The sequence below is a fragment of the Camelus ferus genome, chromosome 25 (genome assembly GCF_009834535.1).
Source record: "Camelus ferus isolate YT-003-E chromosome 25, BCGSAC_Cfer_1.0, whole genome shotgun sequence".
NCBI classification, from domain to species: Eukaryota; Metazoa; Chordata; class Mammalia; order Artiodactyla; family Camelidae; genus Camelus; species Camelus ferus.
This window is the reverse complement of record NC_045720.1, coordinates 11,490,896-11,514,065: the sequence shown is the minus strand read 5'-3', so window position 1 is coordinate 11,514,065 and position 23,170 is coordinate 11,490,896. Positions and strand designations below refer to the sequence as shown.

Below are 23,170 nucleotides of genomic sequence, written 5' to 3'. Positions count from 1 at the left end.
TTCACTGTAGTTGTAGACTTCTGTGAGAGATGGGGCTATAACTGTTGTACATTGAAGAAGAAATTTTAATTTTATTTTGTGGAGAGAAGTGTTGCATCTTGCCTTCCCAGTGCCTGGCAGAGTATCAGGGCATTTCCTCAAAGATGCTGATAAAGTTGAGGAATGTCTGATATGACTTTATTTCTTGCTCTTGTTTTGTTTTTCGCCCTAATAATAGTTGTATCTGCTCTTTATTGATTGCCAGTGATGGTTCCAGGGGTTGTGTCAAGCACCCTGCATGTTTTCTCTCCTTTCATCCTTGCCACACAGACAGCGGCTTTGTCCCACAGGTGAGCTTCAAGGAGGTTGAGAGATTTTGGCTGAGGTTCCAAAACCAGGAAGCGACAAACTGCAATTCACATTACTTGAGCTTTATGGATGGTAGTCTCCATCTGCATATGAGGCTGGGTAGGTGGGAAGGCCCCTAAAACCATATGGAAATGGAACCTACAGAAAATGAGAACTGAGGTAAGACAGACACCCACCGTGGGGCTGTCATCCTTCAAAGTCCAACAACCCCCATTCCTGGGCTCTCAGATGTCTGCCTGAGATCCCAGATACAGTACATTCTTGACTGGGCGTGTTCCCCTTAACAAACTAATAGCCCCAGGTAATTAGGTAATGCCTAATCTCACAATAGCTCAGGCTGGCTTGTTTCAGCCCATCTTATCAGAGCCGTAAACCCCACCGCCTTTCACGGACCCTAAGCCTCTTACCTCACCTGTAACCAGTCAGAGACTTGTGCACAGGCTGATCAAGCACCTTGTGACCCGACCTTATAAAACACTCCAACAGCCAGCCCACGGGGCTCACACAGGCACCTCCTGTCTGTGTGGCCTGCTGTTGTCTATGGCAGCGTGACCAAATAAAACCCCTTTCCATTTTCATCCTTTGCCTTTGTTAAATTCTTTTACTGCCCACAACACTGGTCGTGTCCCCCCGACAACTGACCCACCCACACAGATAGACACACGCAGCCACAGAGACACAAAGACACCCACAGACGGACAGACACACACACATCCTGGTAACAGACTCCCCATCTGTTGGGGAGCCAGTACAGTGTAGTAGTTTAGAGAAGTTATTTTCTAGTTGTGACCAAAGGCAGGTTCACGCACCTGCCGCACCACAAAGGCAAATAAACTGCAACATGAGTTTGGGGCAGAGAAAGGTTCATTGCAGGGCTGGACAGGGATGGCTCCTGCCCAGAAAAACCCCAAACTCCTCAGAGGGTTTCAGCAAAGCATATTTAAAGGCCAGGTAAGGGAGAGGGGTCACAGGGTATGTGATCAGCTGGTGCACAATTCTCCGATTGGTTGATGTGGGAGTGACGGGGCGGCTGGTTAACACTACCCCTGGGTGCCAGAACGTCTGGGGCCACAAGTTCTCAATCAAGCAGTTAATTTCTTCCCTTTGGTGGTGGTCTTAAGCATCTGAAAAACTCAGGAAAAATACACAAGATACTATTATCTGGGTCCTTCAGAGAGGAGCTACAGCAGAGGACATGAGGGAAGGGTCTGACCCTGGAAGGTCCCACAGGGTCCTGCTCGGTTACAAAATTATCTGCAGAAAAGGGCCAGGCTCTTTGTTTTGTTTTTGTTTATAATTCCCATCTTTCTGTGAGCTGATACCCCTGTGAAATAACAGATATAAACTACTAGACGAATAAAGACTGTAACAATATATGAGCCCAATTTTTTTTTTTACTATTATTCCATTTAGCAGATATAAAATAACTGTCAAACAGTTATAAACTTTCTAGCAGCTCCCTCCCCATTTCTATTCTTTCTCTGTGGACCCATAACAAGCAGTTGGTGAATCAGCAGAGGTACTCACCCTTCACTCAGGCTGACCCTTGCTTCTCCAAGGGTGGTTTCCAATTGGCAGCACAGGCCTCAGGGCCAAGCTTGCAGGAAATGCAGGATCTCAAGCCCCACCCCTGCTTGATTGAACCAGGATCTGTCTTTTAACAAGATCCCCAGGTGATTCTGGTGAGTGTTAACTCCTGGGAAGCACTGATTTAGAACCGAGGCTCCAAAGTCTGACCACCTGTTCGAGTTAAGCTTTGGCTCTTACCTCTGGATTACCTTGTGGAAATCACTTAACCACTCTGCTTCAGATCCCTAGTTTTAACAGTACCTCCCTCTCTGGGCTGCTGTGAGCACTGCAAGGTAGCGCACCTGGAGAGTTAAGGACAGGGGAGTACACTTGACGGTAAGTATTGATTTTATTATTAATGATTCTTTTTTTTTTAAATTTTCTTTAGGCCATCCTTGTTGTCTTTGAGGCCTCAGCACCCAGGCCAAGGATGCTTACTTTGAAGTTTGAAGTTGAACTAGCCCTTAGCTGTTTAGAAGGTTTCCTTTTCCCCTCTCTGATCCATGTCATTCGGCACTGGGGCTACTGATGCCACTTAAACCCCCTTTGGCCAGGTCCCTCACCCCTGCTGGTACTGACCACCTTGGATGGGTGAGCCTACAAGGGGCTCCGAAAGCTAGTAAGTTCCGATCTCCCGGGCTGCGGAGGACAGAGCTCCCCCAGGCTTGGTAGGTCTTTCTGGCCGAGGGGAGGGAGCCAGTGCAATTCAGCTGGGAGAGAAGACACCACCCCGGGGTGGGGGTGGGGTTTCTGCTGCAGAGTGACTCTACTTACCTCTCTTTTCTGTTACTGCTACAGATAAAAGCCAGTGTGTCTGCTGGTGAGCCTGGAGCCAGGGAAAGGCAGCAAACAAAAGTGAACAGTCAGCCTAGGTAAGAGTTTGCTGGAGATTTACACAGAAACCTACCGACAGATGCAGGGCTGCTGGATTTATACCAGGGGCGGGATCATTTGTTCTTGTGTGCTAAGATAAGGGTAAACAAATTTCACGCCGCGCTGTAAGACCCTATCTGAAGAAGTCAGGGAAGATTCCCTGCCCTGCTGCCGAATCACGTGCCTGACAGATTATCCTCAGAAGCTTATTTTAGGAGACTTCGTCAGAAGGTCATACCGGGGCCAAAGGTGAAAGGTGGAAGGACATGCCTGGGTGTGGAAGAGGGGCACTCTTGGGCCCTGCACTTCTGGAAACTCAGAAATGAAAGCGGCCGTGGCATAGGCTACAGTATTTGGGAAATCCTGGAGGGAAGCTAGGGTGGTATTGAGTAACTGTGTGATCCCTGGGCATCACTGAGGAAATATGCTGGGAAACCTGTGTTTCCATTTAAGCCCATAGTTGGCCTTGGCCCACCAGTCACACCCATCCTGGACCTGCCTCTGCCCTTGATTTTGCCAACAAGAGGTAGATGAGTGCTCTCAGTTCCCAGAGTTCCTCAGCACTCTTCCACAGAAGGAAGCCCTCACTGTGCTGTAGGAACTGGCTGGCCATCTCGGCCACACCTTCCACCTCTAGAGGACAAAGGCAATGTCTTGATAATCTTTGTATCCCTTATGTGTAAGCTGTTCTCTATGTGCTCATAACATTTACAGAAATAAGAAAGAAAGCCAGAGCTCTGAGGGTGAAGCTCTTTAAGAAATATAGGAATGCCACTTAAAATTTGGAGAATTATCAACACTCTATAATATGTACCCTTTGGTGTTCTGCATTTTACAAACTAATTGGAATGAATCTATATGTAATTATTAACACCCCACTTTATAGATATAGCAACTTAGGCTCCAGAACCAAGAAAGCACACTGCTCATGTAAGGAAGCCAGGATTCAAACCTGCTATTATTGGACACCCAACCCTACTTTGCCCAAGCTTTGTTGATGCTAGAATCCCGATTCTAGGATATACTGCCCTCCATCTTCCTTCAGGGACTTCCTTGAACCTAGGCTGGGCCCCATTTTCCCCAAATGTAAAACTGGGGAAGGGATGGACTAAGATTCCATAGGCTGCTTGTCAGTGGGTGTCAGAAGTGCAGGAGGAGAGAGGGAGCAGCCCAGGAGACTGGGCTTTAAGGACTGAGCAGTGCCAAGTGTGAGTCTCCAATACATTGAGATGTTGCCGCCCAGACTTGGGCATGAGAAAAATTAACAGGGAGCTGGTCACTATCATAAAGCCTTCCTGGGGCAATTCAACCCAGGGACCAGAAATCCAATCTAGGACTGATGAGTGACCAGGCAGGTGTGATGGAGAATAGATTGATCCCAAAAGATATGTGTAGCCACACTTGTGTGCAGAGTAAATCAGACATACACATTTCGTAGAAAACAAAGGATAAGAGGTCTCTCTCAATTTTTTTCATGATTTTCTTCTCCATGATTTTTCCACTTACAGACCATCTCTGTAAGTTTATCCAAAAAGCTCATAAGCATGGTTGCCTCTGAGAGGGATCTAAGAGCCAGAGTTGGGAAAGAAAGTAACTTAGCATAACATTCTCTTTTACAGCATTTGAACTTTTGAATCATGGATGTGGATTCCTTATCCAAAACAATAAACTATAAAAAAGACAAAACAAAACACACACACACAAACAAAAGCAAACCATGTTCCAGTGTCTGTCTTACACTCCGATGTTTCTGAATTGGTTCCTGAGACTGAATGATTGTTTCTGAATGTGATTAACTCTTGGAGTATTTATGATACGGTTGGAGGCTGTTTACAGTTCAGTGGAGAGAGATGGATTGATGGCAGACCCTTGGGGATGAGGAGGATGGAACCACTCTAGAGGAGGGAAATTCCTCCAGCCACAGCCTGGAAAGGCCAGATTAAACACTAGGGAGTGATGAGTGTCAGTAATTCTAGTAAATCAGTTAAGAAATAAGCTGGACTCTTCATCTTGACACCTGGCAGAAGTGAGTATCTAGGAGTATTGGGAGATTTGAATCGAATTTAGGGAACTTATGTTTTGTTTTGTTTTTAATTTTTGAAAATAAGATGGCTGCATATGCCAGACATTTGCTTCTGGATTGACCTGTGATCTCATAGCTGAGATGCAGACTTGAAAAGAACTAGCTGACTTTCTTTAGTACCTGCATTGAGCTGAACAGGGAGTAGGCATTTTGCAGGTCTTGTCTCATTTAATTCTTAAACAGTCCTATCAAGTAATATCCCATTTTACCTGTGAAGAAATGAAGACCCCCCCACTAAGGAGTTAGGGGTTAATCAACTGGCCCAAAATGTCACAGCTAATATGGCAGAGTCCCAGTATGGCACGAAGTTCTCTTTGATACCATATCCTTGTCTCTACCCAACACTGTCTGAAAGAAAAGGATCCAGGGCTTAATAATCCACAAAAAACTGGCAAATAATTATCCTAAATTACTGGCTCTCAAACACTAGCTACATCAGAATCTCCCCCAGGGCTTGTTAAAACACTCCTTGCTAGCCCCACCCCCGTGGTTCAGATTCAGTGGGTTTGGGCAAGGGCCTGGGAATTTGCGTTTCTCACAAGTTCTCTGGGGATGCTGCTGCTTCTAGCCTGGGGGCTCCACTTTGAGAACTACTGCCATATAGGAAAGTGACTAGAATAGGGGCTCCTAAAGTTTGTTTGGTGATTTAGGGTCAAATATGGGAACCCAGCAATTTCATGCTGTTTATATTTCTTGTAATTATTTCCTTTGTGCTTTTCTTTGCATTTTAATAAAATACTTCTGGGAAATACCCACCTTTCTCATCTATTTGAAGGTGAAAGAGAGAAATGACTTTGCTTCCACAGGCAAGCCAGAGATATAGAGGGAGCAGCGCACCTTAAGAACAGTGCACCTTACAGTGTGCACCTTATGGAGTTCAGCAGCGGCCACAGGACACCCCAAAGGGAAGGCTCAATCATGAGTCAGGACTCTTTTGGTCATAAGTGATCAAAATCTTCCTTAAATCATTTAAGGTTGTATTTGGCTGTGTGTAACAGAGGCCCACTTTAAACAGGTGTCTCAGAACCAAGTTTCTGGTTTTCTTGTATAACAACACTTCTGGAGTTAGATGGTCATTGGCATTGCTTTAGAAGCTCAATAATGTCAGGTCTGGCATCTCTGTGATTCTTTTTTCTTTTCTTTTTCACTCATGGCTCATTTGCTTATTTTTTTACTCATTCACTCAAAATGGCTGCTGTGGCCCCAGTCATCACATCTGTATTCTAGTAAGAAAGAGGGTGGATAGTGGAAGGAGGTGTGGTCTATCTCATCAATTATTAATATCCCTTTTTAAGGCTTCAACTGTGTCACATAACCATATTTCACTGCAAGAGAAATGGATAAAGTGAGTAGTTAGTTGGGTATACTGCCTTCTGACACAAAATCAGGATTTTGTAGTCAAGGGAAAAGGAGTGACTGGATATTAGGAATGTACTTAATAATCATGCACAGCACATTGGGCAAAATGGGAACGAAACTGCCTTCAAGAAAAAAGCAAGAACGGAGTGGCTTCAAGAAGGCTGTAAGAGTTAGCTTTTGCTTCAATACAAACCACTCCAAAACTTAGTGACTTTTTAAGTTTTTAAAGTTTAAGTTTAGACAAACATCGATTTGCTTCTAAATCTGTGAATTGCCAGCTTGCGCTGAGCTCATCTGGGAGACTCCTCTCTGCTCCCTGTAGTGTCATCTGGGCAGGGTGTTACTTCCGTGCCCTTAGATAGATGGCTAGGATGGTCGGGACATCTGGGCCTTGCTTTCCACATGGTTTCTTGCCCTATTGTCACCTTTTTCACACAGTGGCAGAATAGCTTCAGAGAGCAGAAAGTTATTTATTTTTGAGCAACAAACCACTCCAAAACTTGGTGAAATAAACAACCGCCATTTCATTTGCTCACCTGTAAGCTGTGAGTCATCGTTTTGAGTTGCGATCAGCTTGACGGTTCTTCTGACGATCTCTGGTGTCCCTTATGTGGCATAACTGGGCCAAGTGGTTTATGATGGTTTTCTTTTTGTCTGGCCATGGTTGCTGGCAGTTGGCTGGGCCATCTGTCTCCAGCAGGCTAGCCTGGGCTTCTTCATACTGTGACTAAGTTCTGAAAGCAGCAAGAGAAAAGGTAGGTCCCAACGTGTACATGCTTTTCAAGCCCCTGCTTGCATCTCATTTGCTGATGTCCCACTGGCCAAAGCGAGTCACTTGGTCAAGACTTGAATCAGTGTGGAACGGGACAGTGTGCAAGGTTGTGTGTGCAAGGAGGCATGGCATCGGGACTCCTTACTGTAACAATCTACCACATATACCTTAAACCAAGGACTCGAATGTCTGCAGGGTTCCTCCTATCATGTCTTTGCTTTTCTCTGCAAGTCATCTTCATTGCTTTAGACAAACCACTTCCCCTAAGTCTGAAATCACAGCCGCCCTCAGTTCTAGGAATCACTTCTTCAGCCTCCCACCCAAAGGGAAATGGGTCTTCTCTTTAATTCTATTCTCATTATCACTGGAAAGAACTTCGACTGGTCTGCTGTGAGTCACGTGCTCATCCCGAGGCCAAGCAATTGGGATACTGTTATTGGCAGTTCCCACTAGAACCTCATATATGGAAAAGGGTTGCCGAAGGAGCAATTTTAGAGACGCCACCCAGAAGTGAAGTGATGTCCCTTCTGGAATAATGAAGATATACTGGCCAGAAAAGACAAATACATGTGCACGGTGTTGGGGACCATTGCACAGAAAACCGCAGACTCTCTTTTTAGATTTTTGTTTTGTTAGTTGGTTGGGAGGGTCTGGTTAATAAGAATTTAAACTAGTTTAAAAATCAGTTTCTATTATTCTCCAAAACATGATCTTATGAAACCAATCTACACATTTTCCTGATTTTCTTTGAAAAAAATGTAGATAAACATCCACCGCTGGCCCCCACAGGGAAGGTTGCTCACTGAATGTTCTTTGTGGCAAACATACAATAGAGATAACATTATCTCCTCACTCACCTTCCTCTGCAATTGTATTTGGAAAACAGAACACAGAAAGCAAAAGAAGTGAGCCTTGAGTCCTTAATTGGCACATCGGTCACATCAATGAGGATCTTTTTTTGTCCCCCCTCCAATCCTATTAGGAATTTAAGAGCATGCTAATGAAGGTCCACATTGGGGTCTGTGACTATATGGGATTTGTGGCCACTAGAAATCGCCGGGATCGCCTCTGCCATGCAGGCTCTCTGATGGAGGCATTCCTGCTTAGCGTCACTGAGGGTCTCCAGTATGAGTGGAGTGTCAGGACCACTCTTGCTTTTTAATTGGAGTGAGGGAAAGTTAAGAGAGGCAATCACTGAGTGCATGAGACTGGAGGAATGCTGCTGGCCTTTGGGGAATGCTACCGGTTTCCACAAATAGTAGAGACTCCTGAAAGGCTTTGAGGCTGGCGCTGCCAGGTAGCCATGGTGATGCGGTGCGTCTCCCCTCCCTGCTGCCAGAGAGTGAGTTTGTTCCCCTTCCCAGGGGCCTGAGCTGTGCAGCTGTGGCTTATTTCAGAAACCTTCTAGACACAGCTCCTGCTCAGACACTCTTCATTAATTGGTGGGCCCGGTTCCTCACTGTCTTGGTGCCCTGCGGCATTTCATAGGTACCCCCTCTGCCCAGCAAACATTTGCCAGTAACTGTGGTGTCACCACTTTTAGTTAATACCTTCTGATTTGCCTCCAAGGGGTTATTGAGTTCTCTTTTAGATTCTTTGTTGGCAGTTAGGGTGTGTTTATCAGCAGGATGGCTGAAGAGTCTAGGCTTTGGCATATGAAAACAGTCTGGCTTCACATACATCCAGCTCAAAATTAATTTTCCTTTTTCCCTGCACTCCTTGGCCATCTCCCCTACCCCCTGGTCCTGGGTGGGAATTTATGGGAGATGGTTGGACCCAAACAGGGATTTCTCATTGAATGCAGAGGAAAAGCTAAAACGAGAAAAATTTAAATTCAGGAAAATCTTGCTGAGGTCCACGAGAAGCCACAAGAAGACCCATGTCTTTCTAAAGGTGGGTTTCAACGTTGGGCTACAGAGCCAGGAGCCCTTTCAAACTATTCTGGGCACACTTGTGCCAAGAGTTGGGGTGGGAGCTGGGGGGTGGGTAAAGCAAGAGAAAGTTTCAAGTAACTGCCCAGAACAATGGGGAGTTTTCCATAATGCTGTCTCAGGAACCCAAGTGGAGGAAGGTGAGATCTGAGATGTGTTTGTGGGTGTAAAGTGGGAGGTGGGGGCTACACCCCTACTTCAAACAATGCTCCTCTATTCTCATATTTTACATATTGAGTGACCAGCTAGGATGTAGACTTTTTTAAATGAGCAAACTTTACATTTTTAGAGTAGTTTTAGATGTACAGAAACTTCGAGCATCAAGTCCAGAGTTCCCATGAACCCCCTTTCCTCCCTCTTCCTCAGCTTCCTCTATTCTTAACATCTTGCATTCCTGTAGTAACTTTGTTACAATTGATGGACTAATATGATACACTATTATTAACTAAAGTCCATAATTCACATTAGGGTTTACTCTTCGTTTTATACTCTATGGCTTTTGACAAACTCATAATGTCATGTATCCACCATTACAGTACCATGTAGAATAGTTTCACTGTCCTAAAAATGCCCTGTGCTCTGTCTATTCATCCCTCCCCTGAACCCCTAGAAAACCACTGAGATTTTTACTGTTTCCATACTGTCATATAATTGTAATCATTCAGCACATAGAGTTTTCAGGTTGGCTTCTTTTACTTAGCAATATGCACTTAAGTTTCTTCCATGTCTTTTTGTGGCTTGATAGCTCATCTTTTATCATTGCATAATATTCCAGTGTATGGATGTACCACAATTTGTTAGGTGTAGATTTTTAAAAGAAGTTTTCTACAGAAAGCATGTTTAAGAACCACTGGTTTATAGTTTATAGCTTTCTTTGTTGAGGTGGCCAAGACATTGAATAGGTCACCCTGCAGGGGCAGCACCCACAGAAACAGATGCAGGAGTGGGATGAGAGTGACTGGTTCACAGAAAACCCCAATTCCTACAGACACACACACACACACACACACACACCATTTAAAATAGCTGGTGTTAGGGAAAGAGCACTGGAATCCAGATGAGAAGATGTGGTCCCATGTGAGCTGAGCATAGAGTGAGGATTTGCTCATTCGTTCATTCACTCAGTCATTCATTCAGCACTGATTTACTGAACAGCCAGTTGGAAGACATCATGCTGGGCATTGGGAATAGAATAATGAGCAAAATAGATTCACTCTGAACTGATGGAACTTTTCAGTGCTTGACTCTCACCGAAGAGGACACACAATGAATATACAGTCAGAAACAGTGAGGAGAGCTCTGAAGGAAGGCAACGTGACTGCTGTTCAGATCAGGGAAACTTTCCTATGGAAAGATCTTAGGGATGACTAAGAGTTGATTTGGGTGAGGGAAGAGGCTGCTGCTCCAGTGACCAGCTCAACTAGCATTCTCCTTCCCAGACTCTTCTATTCCACATCCTCTCTATAGAGCAATTCCATGATGAAAGTGTGGCTCTCTTCGGAATGGTAGGACATACACTGGGCATGATCCTATGACACCAACCCAAGGAGATGGGCAGGTATCTTCAAGTAGTGCAGGAGGGCAGAAGTTAATGAAGCTTTGTTTCTTGCTTGCTACATCCTCCATTATCATTTTCCCTGCAGAACATGTTTTGAGCAGTCACGAAGCTCCACACACAGGAAGTATATAATTAAATGAAATATGGTGTCTGCCTTTGTGGATGAGGCTGAAGAGTCAACATATAATTACAGAATACACTCTGATGACAGTCCTTGCTCTGGGGGTACCCAAGTGTCTCTTCATCTCACAATATATATTGAGTGCCTGCTGTGTTCCAGGTGTTGTGCTGTGATGGGACCAGAGATAAAAGAGGCACATGATCTGCCTTCAAGGACCTTACTTTCTAGTGCAGGGGATGATCTGTAAACACAATTCAGTGCAGTGGGGACCAAGATGGAGACAAGAGGTAACAGAACTCCTTGGAAGAAGGCACAGTTGAGAGTCTTTGCTTCAACTCTTTTTTGCTTTAAGCCAAGGAAGTAGACTCCTTATTTTATCATAAAACTATTTTATGGAGATGTGTATATGTAACTATTTTAGTTAAAAAATTCTCCCCGGTTAATCTGAAGCCTGAGATGATAAATTCCTCCCTCTGCAGAGGAAGCCTCAGTGTTGCAGCATTAAATAAAGATCATTGAGCTTCCTGAGGTGGAGGACAGAAGGCAGCATGCGGAGGGCAGTCCTGCTTAGATGCAAGTGGCATCCTCAGTCAGTCCCCGCTATGAATTCTCCTGGGGTCTAGTGAATGAATTAGACGTTCAGGGGCAAAAGTAGCCCTGCTTTTCCTTTGGAATAAAGAATCGATCACTGCCTGTCCTGGTCTGGTCGGCTGTTTTAAATAAGACTCTGCCCCAATGGGAGCCCCTCACAGTTCAGCCAGGACAATTAGAGAAAGGCCAACAGGGCCCTGGGGTGTGATAACCAGCCAGGATTGGAATACGCGTGAGATCTGGCAGCCCCTGCAGCCTCTGCACCGGCAAATGTTTTCTGCTTAATATCATAGGGTGACTCCAGGACGAGGAGACCCAGCGAGGATGTACTTCTTCACCCCATGTTAATAGTGCATCAGCCTCCTGCCTGAAAAAGAGGTTGACAAGCATTCAGACCACCTGTAGTGTGTAGTTCCTCCCACTGCAGGCTTCCAGGAGGAGATGCTCAAGTCTGTATCCCCCAGACTTCCTAGTTTACCCACATTGTCCAGAACTGTTTATCGCAACTACAGTACAGCAGTTAAGAATGTGGGCTCTGGATTTAGATAGATCTGGTTTTGAAACCCAGTCCTGTCACTGACTAGCTGTGATGTCTTGGGCAAGTTGCATTACCCCTCTGGACCCATCTGTAAAATGGGTATAATAACAGTACCTATGCATCAGGATCCCAACAGGAGATAGGTGCTGTACTCAGGTAAGGATCCTTCAAACAGAACGTGTTCACCCAAGGAGAAATTGTAGGTGTGTGAAAGGTTTAGGAAACCATCTAAACAGTGAGGGAACCCTGGTGAGTCACACGGAGCTGTGGGCACTCCTAAGCCAGTAGGAAAGAGGGGCGAAAAAAGGAACAGGAACCAAAATGGGGAAGAGGTTTAAGCATTTTAACCAAAAATGCTTGAAAAAGATCCCTTTGAGATGAGCCAAGACCTCAGTCTACCAGACCTTGGTGGCGGTAGTGGTGGCGGCAGTGGTGGTGGTGGGGGGAGGGTCTGACTTGACTTTCCTTCCCTTCTCCAAAATCCTACTCTCTTGAGGCTCCCCATTGGCCAAACTCAACTAGAAGCTGGAAGACAGGAGAGGAGGCAATATAATCAGTACAGACCAGCCTCTAGGGGCAGAGAGCAAAGCGGAGGAGGGTGGGGGTGGTTGTGTAGGGCAAATGGAGGAGACCCTGTACAAACATGTCCGTGGCGTGGCTGAGCTGATTAAACAATGACATGGCATTAAGGACTAGCACAGTGCTTAGCACTAAGTATTTAATGAAAGTTAGCTAAGATGATTAGCGTTTCCCTTTTCAAGGTCAAAGTGAAAGAGCTGCCGATGTTTTCGGGCTGAGCACCTGACGTAGGGCCTACCTGGGGCAACAGAGGGTTATGCATGTGGTCCCCACCCAAGCCTGGGTAAGGATGAGTCTGTGCTTCCTCTGGTATAAAAGGAAAATTCAGTTTCATTTCTCCCCTCCTGAGGGATGATCAAATACTTCCTGCAACCCGTCCCACATCCTGCACTCCTATCGTATTTTTTTTCTTTGCCATTTCTGGTAGCATGTGAACATGCTATTATGAAGAAAATGTGATTTAAGCTACTAGTTACTAATAATTTACTAGTAGTGGTTTTTGAAAGACTAAGGGTTCTTTGGGTTACTGGAGGGTCAGGAAATGGGGCTTCAACTTGCCGAGATGCTCCCTGTTCGGCTGTGCCCTCTCTGCAGGAAGCATCTGAGATTTAATCCCAGCAAACACTTGCATAGAAGTCCTGGTTTCCAGGCACTGTGTTGCCATGCCTCCTACATGTATCTTAATGACTCCTCACAGTTGCTTTATGAGGCATTTTTACCTCCACTTTACCGATGGAGAAACTAAGGTACCAAAAGTTTCAGCTTTTTTACCTAAGGTCTAGGTCCAAGTGGCAGAGCCAGAATTTGAGTCCAGTCTGGCTCTGTTCTCTACACTAGTTGGGCTGGCACTCCTAGCCCTGAGTATAACACTTGCCCCAGAGCATGTGTTCAGAAAGTGCTTACTGAATTAACTGGAGTAAACACACAAAGGTATACTTACAGAGTTTTAACTCCATGGACTGTAAACCCTTATTTGAAGGAAAGGCTGATGTAATGAATTTATATCCATAAGGCACCGGAAAAAAACAGCTTTAACACCTTAAAGTCATTCTGGTCTTATATATAAAAGAATTTATGTGGGATCTGTTTTTGCACGCAGACCATTACCGGACGTGGTATAAACACACACATTCACACACCCACTACAGACACCACGTGCCTTCCAGGTGGGGACAAAGCTGGGGTAGCCAGAAGAGGAAGATTCCAAAGCACCTCTCTGTGTCCTCATGAGGGAACTCCAACAACTCACATTTAGAGTTGCCTCTGAAGGGAAGCAGCTCGTGGCTGCCCCGAACAGTGAGATAAATGTTATCGTGGCCTTTGGGCCTGACTGTAGTTTAACCCCAAGGTCATGGGAAGGCCAGAGCTGAAGTAGGGAGGGAATGCTGGTCCGAGCCAGCTCAGCCTCCAGGCGCACGGGTCTCCCTCTGCCGGCCTGCCCATCAGCGCTGTGACAGCCTGTACCAGCCCCATTCTCCCTAAAGGAAGGGAGCCCACCCCCTCCCAGGCAGGAAAGCAGGGCGCCTCCCTGCCTGGCCCACTTTCCCTCTGGCCCCCACGGCCCATCTCCCCACTCATACAAAAGCCTCTTTCAGAAACTGGTTACCTAGATTTGAACTTTTCAACAAGGCCTTTTGTTTTGTTTTGTTTTCCTTTAAGCTCTGCAGCTAAAACACCAGATCCTGCTGTTGCTAAGATTAAGGATTTTCTCCCCGTTTTCTCCCTCAGCTCAGTTTCCGTTGACTAGAAAGGACCCAGAGATGAATGACTGTTCCCTTTCCAAATGCAGGGAGGGTGCCTGAGCTTGGGGGCTTACACTGGGATACCACATTACTCAGGCTTCTGCGAATCATTCTTAGTTACTCCTCCTGCTCTTGCAAAAGGCACAGGCGTTTGGGTTGGTAGCTGAGGCCTCCCAAAACCACTCAGCCCTAAGTGCACACAGGAGAACTGTGGAGTTGGAGTAAAAGGTAATTTAACATGAATATTTATATACTGTACATAGCGCCTGCCATGATTCACTCGGCTTATTTTCATTTTATGCATTTTCTTCCCATTTGCAGTCTTTATTTATTACAAAGTTGAGGCTGTTAGCAAAATAACACTTTGGGGTGGGTTTTCCTTTTCCCTTTAGAGACAAAAATTTCCTGCTTTCTAATCTATCCCTGGCAAAGTGTGCCAATACAGCAGCAAAATCAGTCACCGCTGCCAAACCCCAAGAGACTGATGCATTGTTCTGAGCCCAGAGTCTTTGCTACGGCTTTCCCACCGAGGGCTGAGCACAGGGGCTGTGAACCCTGTGGTTACTGAGCTGTGGCAGCTCACATCCGTCACCATCTAGGGGCAGGAATCACCTCTGACTTTTGATGTAGGATTGCAGGCACCAATATGGTGGGAGGGTTCACTGTCCTGTAGGAAATGTCAGGGTCCCACCCATGTTCCCTCAGTCCTTCCTGGAGGTCACTTGCTGACAGTTTCTGTATCTACTCGTGGCTTCCCCTGCCTCCCTCCCTCTTTGTCGGAGGGAACTTTGCCCATGTGCAGGGCAAGGTGGAAGCTCTAGGAGCTGATGCTCCAGTGAGGGGACAGGAGATTTTCTAGCCCATAGTGAGCTAGAAAGACTTGGGTTTATGGCCCAGGACTGCCACTCACTCGCTCTGTGATGTTGGGCAAATGATTTTAACTTCCTGAGCCTCCATTTCCTCTTCTACAAAATGAGCACAGTGATAGAACCTTCTTCGTAGAGGTGGGCAAATGTTAAAACATATAAAACGTGTGTACATGCTTGGCCTGACTCAGGACCAGCCCCAAATAAGTGCTGGCTGTAATTACACACATGTGATCCTCACAGCAGCCCGGGGGGTGGTGAGGAACTGCACACCCTGGGGGTTCCCTCCCTTTCCTAACATAGGCACCTACACCGTTTTGGAGCGTGTTGCTCCATCCATGTTTATTTCCTTCTGAAGCTTATGATCTATTCACCATGAAACACACCTCAACATCTCTTGCCACTTTTTACCAGAGGTACTTGAAATCTGGCGAATTTGGCCTTTTGGGGGCCTTGACCTGGATACAAGCGGTAAGAACGAGTGAAAAGGATGCAGGTTTTCCTCCTGCCAGTGTCAGTATAGAGTTTAAACACACCTCTTGGAAATGTCATCCTAATGTTTTGATTTGGGGCTGAGTTCCACCTCTGTGGGGACTACAATTCCCAGAGCCCCTAAACTTCGCTGCTGCTGTCATGGACTTGACAACTGGTTTGCCAAAAGACACATCTCCAATCCCAGGGGAGTGTCTTGTCCCGCTCTGAATGCCATTTTCCAAAGAAAACAGAGACACACTGGGCATGCCCAGAGGAGGGCAAGCAGGGTGGAGAGGGCTGTGAGAACATGCTAAGAGCAACAGTTGCTAGATCTTGGATGAAGAGGCCTGATGTATGGGAAACATTAAGCTTTATCTTTATCTTAAGACTTCAGAAGGAAGGTCTGGGGCAACAGGTGGGAGTTTCTTGAAGATTGATTTGGGTTCAACTGGAGAGACAAAGTTTTAAGCCTAAAAACAGTTCAGTGGGAGAATTACCTCTGATGAAGAGGCAACACTCTCATCCCTGTGGCTGTGCCCAGTGGACGGAGATGCAATTTTTAACTATGTTATTCTAACAATTTTTGCACAGACATGAAAATAATCAAGGTCCCTTCCAACCCAAGGATTCCATTATTGTGATATATCTTCTTATGGATTTGCAAAAGGCTTTCCTATATCTGTTTTCTTTTATTTCAATGCAGTTAATCAGTTGACAAATGAATAGCTGTGCGCTCCCTACTGTATGACACTAGGGACCAAGTATTTCACAGAAAACACATCTTGCTCTCAAGTGCCTTATATTCTTGTGGGGTAAATGGACAAGAAAACAGACATTTGTAACACAGCATGGTAAGCACAGAGGAACATCTACCTCTGTCTGGAGATGAGAGAAGAGCTTCTTGTTGGAAAGGACCTCTAGGATGGGACCGAGCAGGAGCTGGCTAGGTGAACAGTAGGAGGAGCATAGCAAGCATCAGCCAAAGCCTAAGAGAACAATGCAGGGTGAGGGAGCTGTGAGCAGTCTGTTTGGCTGCAACAGAGTCCATGGAGATGAGAGTAGGGACAAAAACAGACGAGACTAGAGAAAGAAGTTGTGGTTGATGGCAAAAACGGCCACAGATTCTTTTCCTCTTGTCAACAGGAGAAGTCTGTTTTCCCATCTCTGAGTTGATTATGGGACTTGCTTTGGCCAATGAAAAATTAGCAAATGTGATGCAAGAAGAGGCTGGGAAAATGCTTGTACGTGGAAGCTTTTTACTAAACGTGGAACCTGGCACTGACATTTTAATTAGTCCAGGATAACCTGTTGGATGGGGAGAGATGCTTGCCCGAGTTTCTTGGTCACCCCAGTCTACAGTCAGCTATCCCCAGAAACAGAGTCTGACCTGCAGTTGACCATGGATGCATGAATGAGTCTCAGCTGAGCCCAGCCCAAGTTACTGGCCCACAGAATCAGGAGCTAAATAAATGGCTGTTGTTTTAATCCATTAAGGGTTTGTTTGTTTGTTTGTTTGGTAAAAGCTAATTTTACCATATGTCAGTCAGAGAGATTTATAAATCATGTTAAGGAATTTAGATTTGAATCGGAGGGTGGCAAGAATGCTTCAAAGGGCTTAAGCCACGGAAGTGGTAATATCAGATTTGTGTTTCAGAAAAATCACCATTGGATCCAGTCAATGAGTCTTGCAAACTGTAAAGCAGTCTGCAGATACAGTTGATGAATAAAAACAGTAGAGATGCTCAGGACACAATATCAAGGCAAGCCCTTAAATCAAACCCTCTGAAAACATTCAGCAATAGTGCATCTGGCTATAAACAAGTGGTCTCCCAAGGAAATAACTAGTTGCCAGTAGCCAGCCCTGGGCCGAGAAGAGCTGGCCAAAGCAAGATGGCATGGGGGAGGGGCAGAATATGTCAAGACTACAGAAGACTCACTTTTCTCAAAGATGACCTGGACCAGCAGTTCTTCAGGCTAATTTGGTCGCTGTATCAAAGAACTGGGTCAGGTGGCCTCAAGGAAGCCTTTCAGGAGATCATCATAAAGAGATAATCAGAGAATTGCACAAAAGATTGGTGACTTTGTTCTCTGCAGCACTATTTATAATGTCAAAAAGTTGACATTGTAAATGTCCAACAAGAGGAAAACAATGATATAAATGATTATACAACTACATGATTGAAAACTGTGCAAAAGTTAATATTTGTGAAGATTATGATACAGAAATAAACTCACAATATAAAAAATGTATAAAGTATGTGACAGTATTCCACTGATATCCATTCTGGCTATTTATCTTAAAAATAGAATTCCTGCTTTTGATCTGGACACATGGCCACCCAGCTAGAAACCGTTTTTCAGCCTCCCTGGCTTCTGGGTGTGACTGTGTAGCTGAGTTCTGGACAATGGAATGTGACCAGGAGTGATGTGTGCCATTTCCAGACTGTCCCCTAGGAATCCGTGGACTAGTGTTCCTTTTGCCTGTTCTCTTTCCCAGAGGTTGAGTTGCAGATGAGATGAAGGGAGCTGGATGGTACACCTGGAACCCAGAGCCTGTCTAGGGAGAAGCCTGCCTGCTGTGCTGATCAAACTCCTGTCCAGTGTGAATGCCTCACCGAAGCTCAGGTGACTCATGAGCTGCTGTATGTTTGAGGGACACTCATCTGAAGGTCATTGATCAGGTGCACAGGCAGACAACTTGGAAAAGTCACTCAGTCAGTCAGGGGCAGAGTCCTGCCAAGCCAAATCTTCCTACCTGTAGCCTGATGTCTTATCTCTTCCATTAACTATGGTGTTTTTGGGACTGCAAGTGATGTGAGGAGCTAAGGGGAGAGGGACTGTCACGGAGAGCAGATGGGTATGTATAAAGTGTGAATCTACTTGGGATATTCATTTTGGGTCATTTCTCCTTCGGCCTATTTCTGTTGACTCTGGGTTCTGCTCCCTTTCTGCTATGGGTTGAATTGTCTCCTCCACCCCACCAAATTTTCATGTAGAGATCCTAACCCCCAATACCTCACAATGTGACCTACGATTTTTGAAGATGTAATCAAGTTAAGATGAGGTCATCGGAGGTGCTCTGATCCAATATGATCATCCTTATAAGAAGATACATGGGCATATATAGAGAAGATGGATACACAGTGGAGGCAGGAATTGAAGTGCTGAAGCTAGCAGTCAAGAATCACTCAAGATTGCCAGCAAAAATCCAGAAGCTAGCAAGAATCAAGGAAGGATCCCCTGACAATAGACTTCAGAGAGAGTGCGGCTGTCCTGACATCTTCATTTCAGACTGCTGGCCTCCAGGACTGTGAGATAATACATTTCTGTTGTTTTCAGCTACCCAGTTGGTGGTACTTTGTCATGGCAGCTCTAGGAAATAAATATACTCTTTCTGGGCAGCCTGTCTCTCAGAAATGGTCAAAGCAGGAAGAGCTGTCCAAACAGCAGAGCTCCTGTAGAATTCTCACCCCTTACACAGGGTGCAGGGAGTAAGCAGCTGGCCAGGCTGGGGCCCTTACTTATGGGGTTTCCTTTAGATTAAAATCAGAATGGACCAGGCATGTAAAATTGCAAGTTTTACTACTTAACACTGACTCCTACCAGGGTCATGAGGGAAAGAAAGTGATCAGTGGTGTCTGGAAGATCTCCTTGGAAGGCAGAGTCGCAGACCATGAGTCATATTCTCCAAGTTCCCTTTTATGGTATTATTCTTTTTCTGGGACAAAACATCTCTCAAATTTGTACTCAGACCTCCTGAGAAGGTGAAGGTAACCAGACAGATGTTAGCATCAGCACCAATAAAATCACTAGTTACTTCATTTGCATGCGCTTTTCTCATTTAAATATCATTCCAATAAGGTGGGGGATCCTATTGCCATGGCAACTACTCATAGAAAATGAGCAGAGACTCTTATTCCGCTTTGACTGATTCCTACTGTGTTCCTGGCTACCTTCTCATTTGCCATTAAAAGGGTATAAACCATTTGATAGTTCTGCCTTTTTCTCACTGCATTTTGTACTTCTCTTTGTCAAAGTTCTCATCCCTTAGCCTCAAATTTGACCTGACCTGCAGTTTCTACAGAATTTGCTAATTCAGATCCTTCCCTTCATCCAGCTGAACCTGAGGGGGTTTCCCCTTCTCTTGTTCAACAGCTTCTCCCTCTGATGTGCACTCCACTCACTGGTCTCTATGACTGTCCCCAGTGCCTGGCACCCCGTCATATGACCTTTGTAACCTGTCCTGAGCAGGAATCCCAGCAGGGCTGTGAACTAGCTCCGTGACCATGTGATAAATTCTTCAATAATTCCAGGTAGTAGGTTTGTCATCTGGAAAATGAGATATTTTACTTTATGAGAATTAAATAAGATAACATACGTGAAGTCAGATGCACATGGGCTCTGTGTTAGCTTTCTACTGCTGTGTAACTTAGTGGCTTAGAGCAGTGATAATTCCTTATCATCCTTCACTGTTTCTGTGGCTTAGGAATTCAGGAGCAGCTTGGCTGAGCTGTTCTGGCTTGGGGTTTCTCATGAGGTTGCAATAAGATGTTGGCAGGATCTACAGTCATCTGAAGGCTTGGCTGTGGCTGGAGAATCCACTTTGAAGGTGGCCGTCTTACATGCGCCTGCTCACATAGGTGCTGGCTATTGATGGAAAGCCTCAGTCCTGCTCTGTGGGGGCCTCTAAGTCCAGCCCACATTCAAGATGAAGGGATTTAGACTCCACTACTTGAATAAAACGCTGTCAATGACCTTATATATTTTAAAGAACCATGACAGGCTTGTGATGAATATCAACTTTGATTATAATTTTAATAGTGTATATATATTTTTTTAACTAAAAATATTTTTACTTATACAAACAATCACAAGCCATTTGCTGGCAGTTGTCCTTGCTTTCCTGCTCTGGCAGAGATCCCTGTAGGGTAGCCAGGACACTGGGTGTGGGCCCCAGGCACCTACTGTCCTAGGAACTTGTTCTGGGTCTCAGCTCTGCCTTGTTGTCACTGTCCTCAAATAGGTACATACTCTTGGATCTCTTGTGCAACCCAGGCCCTAGAGGAAGCCACTAGGTGGGCAATCAACCTGTGAGTGCTCATACCCAGAGGTCCCCCCTACCTCCACTGCAGGGCTCCTGCAGCAGAGTGGGTGCCAGTACCTCTGGCTGCAGAGCTGGGTCTCGACCAAGATGCTGGGTGGTAGGGGACCCAAGGAGTGCTCCTGCAGGGCCCATCCCCTGGCAGGAGCCCTGGGCCTGCACACCCCTAAAGAGCATCAGGGAGCCGTGGACATCCTGGCCTGGGCCCTTGGGTAGGGGGCTGCATCTGGGAAAGATGTGAGGAAGTCTGAGCCCCCAAAACTGTGGTGGTGTCAGCAGTGTTGGGTCCAAAGTACACATACAGAGCCAGCAGTGTAGGCCAGGGGACTTGGCCAGCTTCTCATTCGTCCTGGTCACAGTGTTAACCATAGACCCGCAGCCTGAGTTTGAAGGCCCCCATTGGCCAAAAGACACTGGCCTTTTCAGGAGTCTTGGTGTGAATGGCCGGTGTGAAGACAGAGGGGACAGCAAATAGGAAGTTATAAAGGATGACCTTCTTCAGCCTGCAGTCCCTCAGCCTGCACCATCACTATATCACTGTGTGGCTAGTCTGGGAAGCCCGGGTCCTGGACAAGGAGCTTCTCCCCAGCTCCAAACTGGTATTGAGCTTGATGGCCAGGTGGGTGCAGCTGTTCCCCGTCAGCTCCTTAGAGTAGCCACGGGTCCTGTAGAAGCTTCTCCTGGCTTCTTCACTGCGTTGAACAGTCTGGAAAGAGCCCTGGTCTGGGCAGCTGCGGGTGACACAGCTGGGCTCTGGTGGGTCCTGGGTGCAGAAACTGGATTGAGATTGTCCCTGGCCCCTTTGGCCTCAATGCATGCGCCTGCTGGAGGAAACTGCCCATGGTCCCAACAGACTAATGGGCAGAGCATCTTGGCCCAGGCAGCAAGTCCAACACCTCTTCTAGAGAACGGTGTGCATGTGCGTTGGTTCAAAACCTCGGACTTCCTGGGACAAAACAAACTGGCCCCATACACAGGCAGGAGAGACCAAGGCAGAGGCAGCCACTCCAGATAGGTAAATGGAATGTTAACAAAGAAGGAAACTTACATATGAGGCTGGTCTTGGGCCGAGAGATGAGTCGATCTCCATCCCTGCACGCCAGACACGTTTAGAGAGAGGTCTTAGCGGTCCGGTCAGTATGGCCGTCCAGAGGTCTCCACAGCACCCTGCCCTCTCCAAGCTGCGTCCTGGAAAACGGCTCCCACTGTGGGAAAGGAAGGTAGACCACACATTCCAAGAGCAGAGGAGGGCGTGGGGAGCCTCCGTTGCGCGGTCCAGCTCCTGGAGGTGCAACCTGCCGCACATCCTCCTGAGGGGCTCCGGCGAGATACCGCGAGAAGAGAAGCCGGGGTCCGCGGGATCTCGCCCTGTTCTCGCGTTAGGCTGCAGGCTGTTCGCAAAACCTGCCCCGGGCTTCTGGCGGGATCTCCACTCGGGCCCTCAGAGACCTGCCAGACGGTGGAACTGGACCAGGGCCCCCCAGATGTCAGCAGAGGAACGTTCTGGCCCTAATGATGAGCGGGTTCCTCCCAAGCATCGCTCTGAACCTGCGGTCGGAGAACACCTTGAACGTGCCTCTGCGAGGGCCTACCCTGCTCAAGACAACCGCGGCAGGTAGGCCTTCCGTGCCCCGCGCACGCTGTTCCCGGCCAGGCGGCGCAGGTGCCGGTCCTCCTCACCCGCCCGGCACATGTAATATATACAATATAGGTGTATATATCTGTATTTGTGTAAAAAAGAGAAAAAAATGTTGTTTCTAGAATTTGCCTTATCTACTGATACTGAGGGATGGTGCAATGAACTGAATGTTGTGTCCCCCCCAAAATGCATATGTTGAAATGCTAACCGTCAAGGTGATGAAATTAGGAGACGGGGCCTTTGGGAAGTGATTAGGTCGTGACAGGGGGCGGGGTGGGGGGCGGCCCTTGGGAATAGATTAGCGCCCTTGTAAAGAGACCCCAGGGCGCTCTCTTGCCCCTCTGCCCTGCGAGGACTCTGGGTAAGGTGTCTTCCGTGAATCAGGACACTGAATCTCCTGGAGCCTTGGTCTTGGACTTGGGACTGTGAGAAATAAATTTCTGTTGTTTAGAAGCCACCCAGGCCGTGGTATCCTGTTACAGCAGCCTGAACAGGCCAAAACAGGTGAGGTAGAGTTGTGAAACTAAAGTTTGGTGATTGAAAAGATCAATCTCTTTCTTTTTGAAACAGTGTCTTCAGTCTCAGGTAAATAAGCCGCTGAGTGAGAGCTCAAATTCCCTTCAAGTCTGATGTTTTCCCTCTTAGGAAGTCTCTCCTTTCTTTCTGGAGGACGCAAACCCACTCACCTTGGCTGGACCTGCTTTCCTGCCAAGACTCTCTTTACCCACCTTCATCTCAGACTTAGCTTGGCCCTCATCTTGCTTCTTTGACTTCTGAGTCGAAGTCATCCTTCATTGTCAAGTAATGATGGAAATTCAAAATATATTTTTCCCTAAAAATATTATGATAAGTTGTGTTTAGATTTCTAGGCCAGCTGACAAAGGCTCATTTCTCCAGCCATGTAACTGATAACTGGCAATGCAAATTTTGCAAAAGTAATAATGTTACCCAATGATTAACTAAATAAAACAGAAAAGTATGTTTTTTCATTTATTAACTTCATTTCTTAAATTACCATTGAGGAAA

General features: G+C 46.2%; 1 long non-coding RNA gene across 1 annotated transcript; it reads left to right on the top strand.

Moving 5' to 3' along the window:
* The first annotated feature begins 1,845 nt into the window (after positions 1-1,845).
* Positions 1,846-18,074, top strand: LOC116659776. Its single transcript, XR_004315117.1, has 3 exons — positions 1,846-2,253; positions 2,716-2,789; positions 17,902-18,074. It is a non-coding gene; the product is annotated as an uncharacterized LOC116659776 (long non-coding RNA).
* Positions 18,075-23,170: the final 5,096 nt, after the last annotated feature.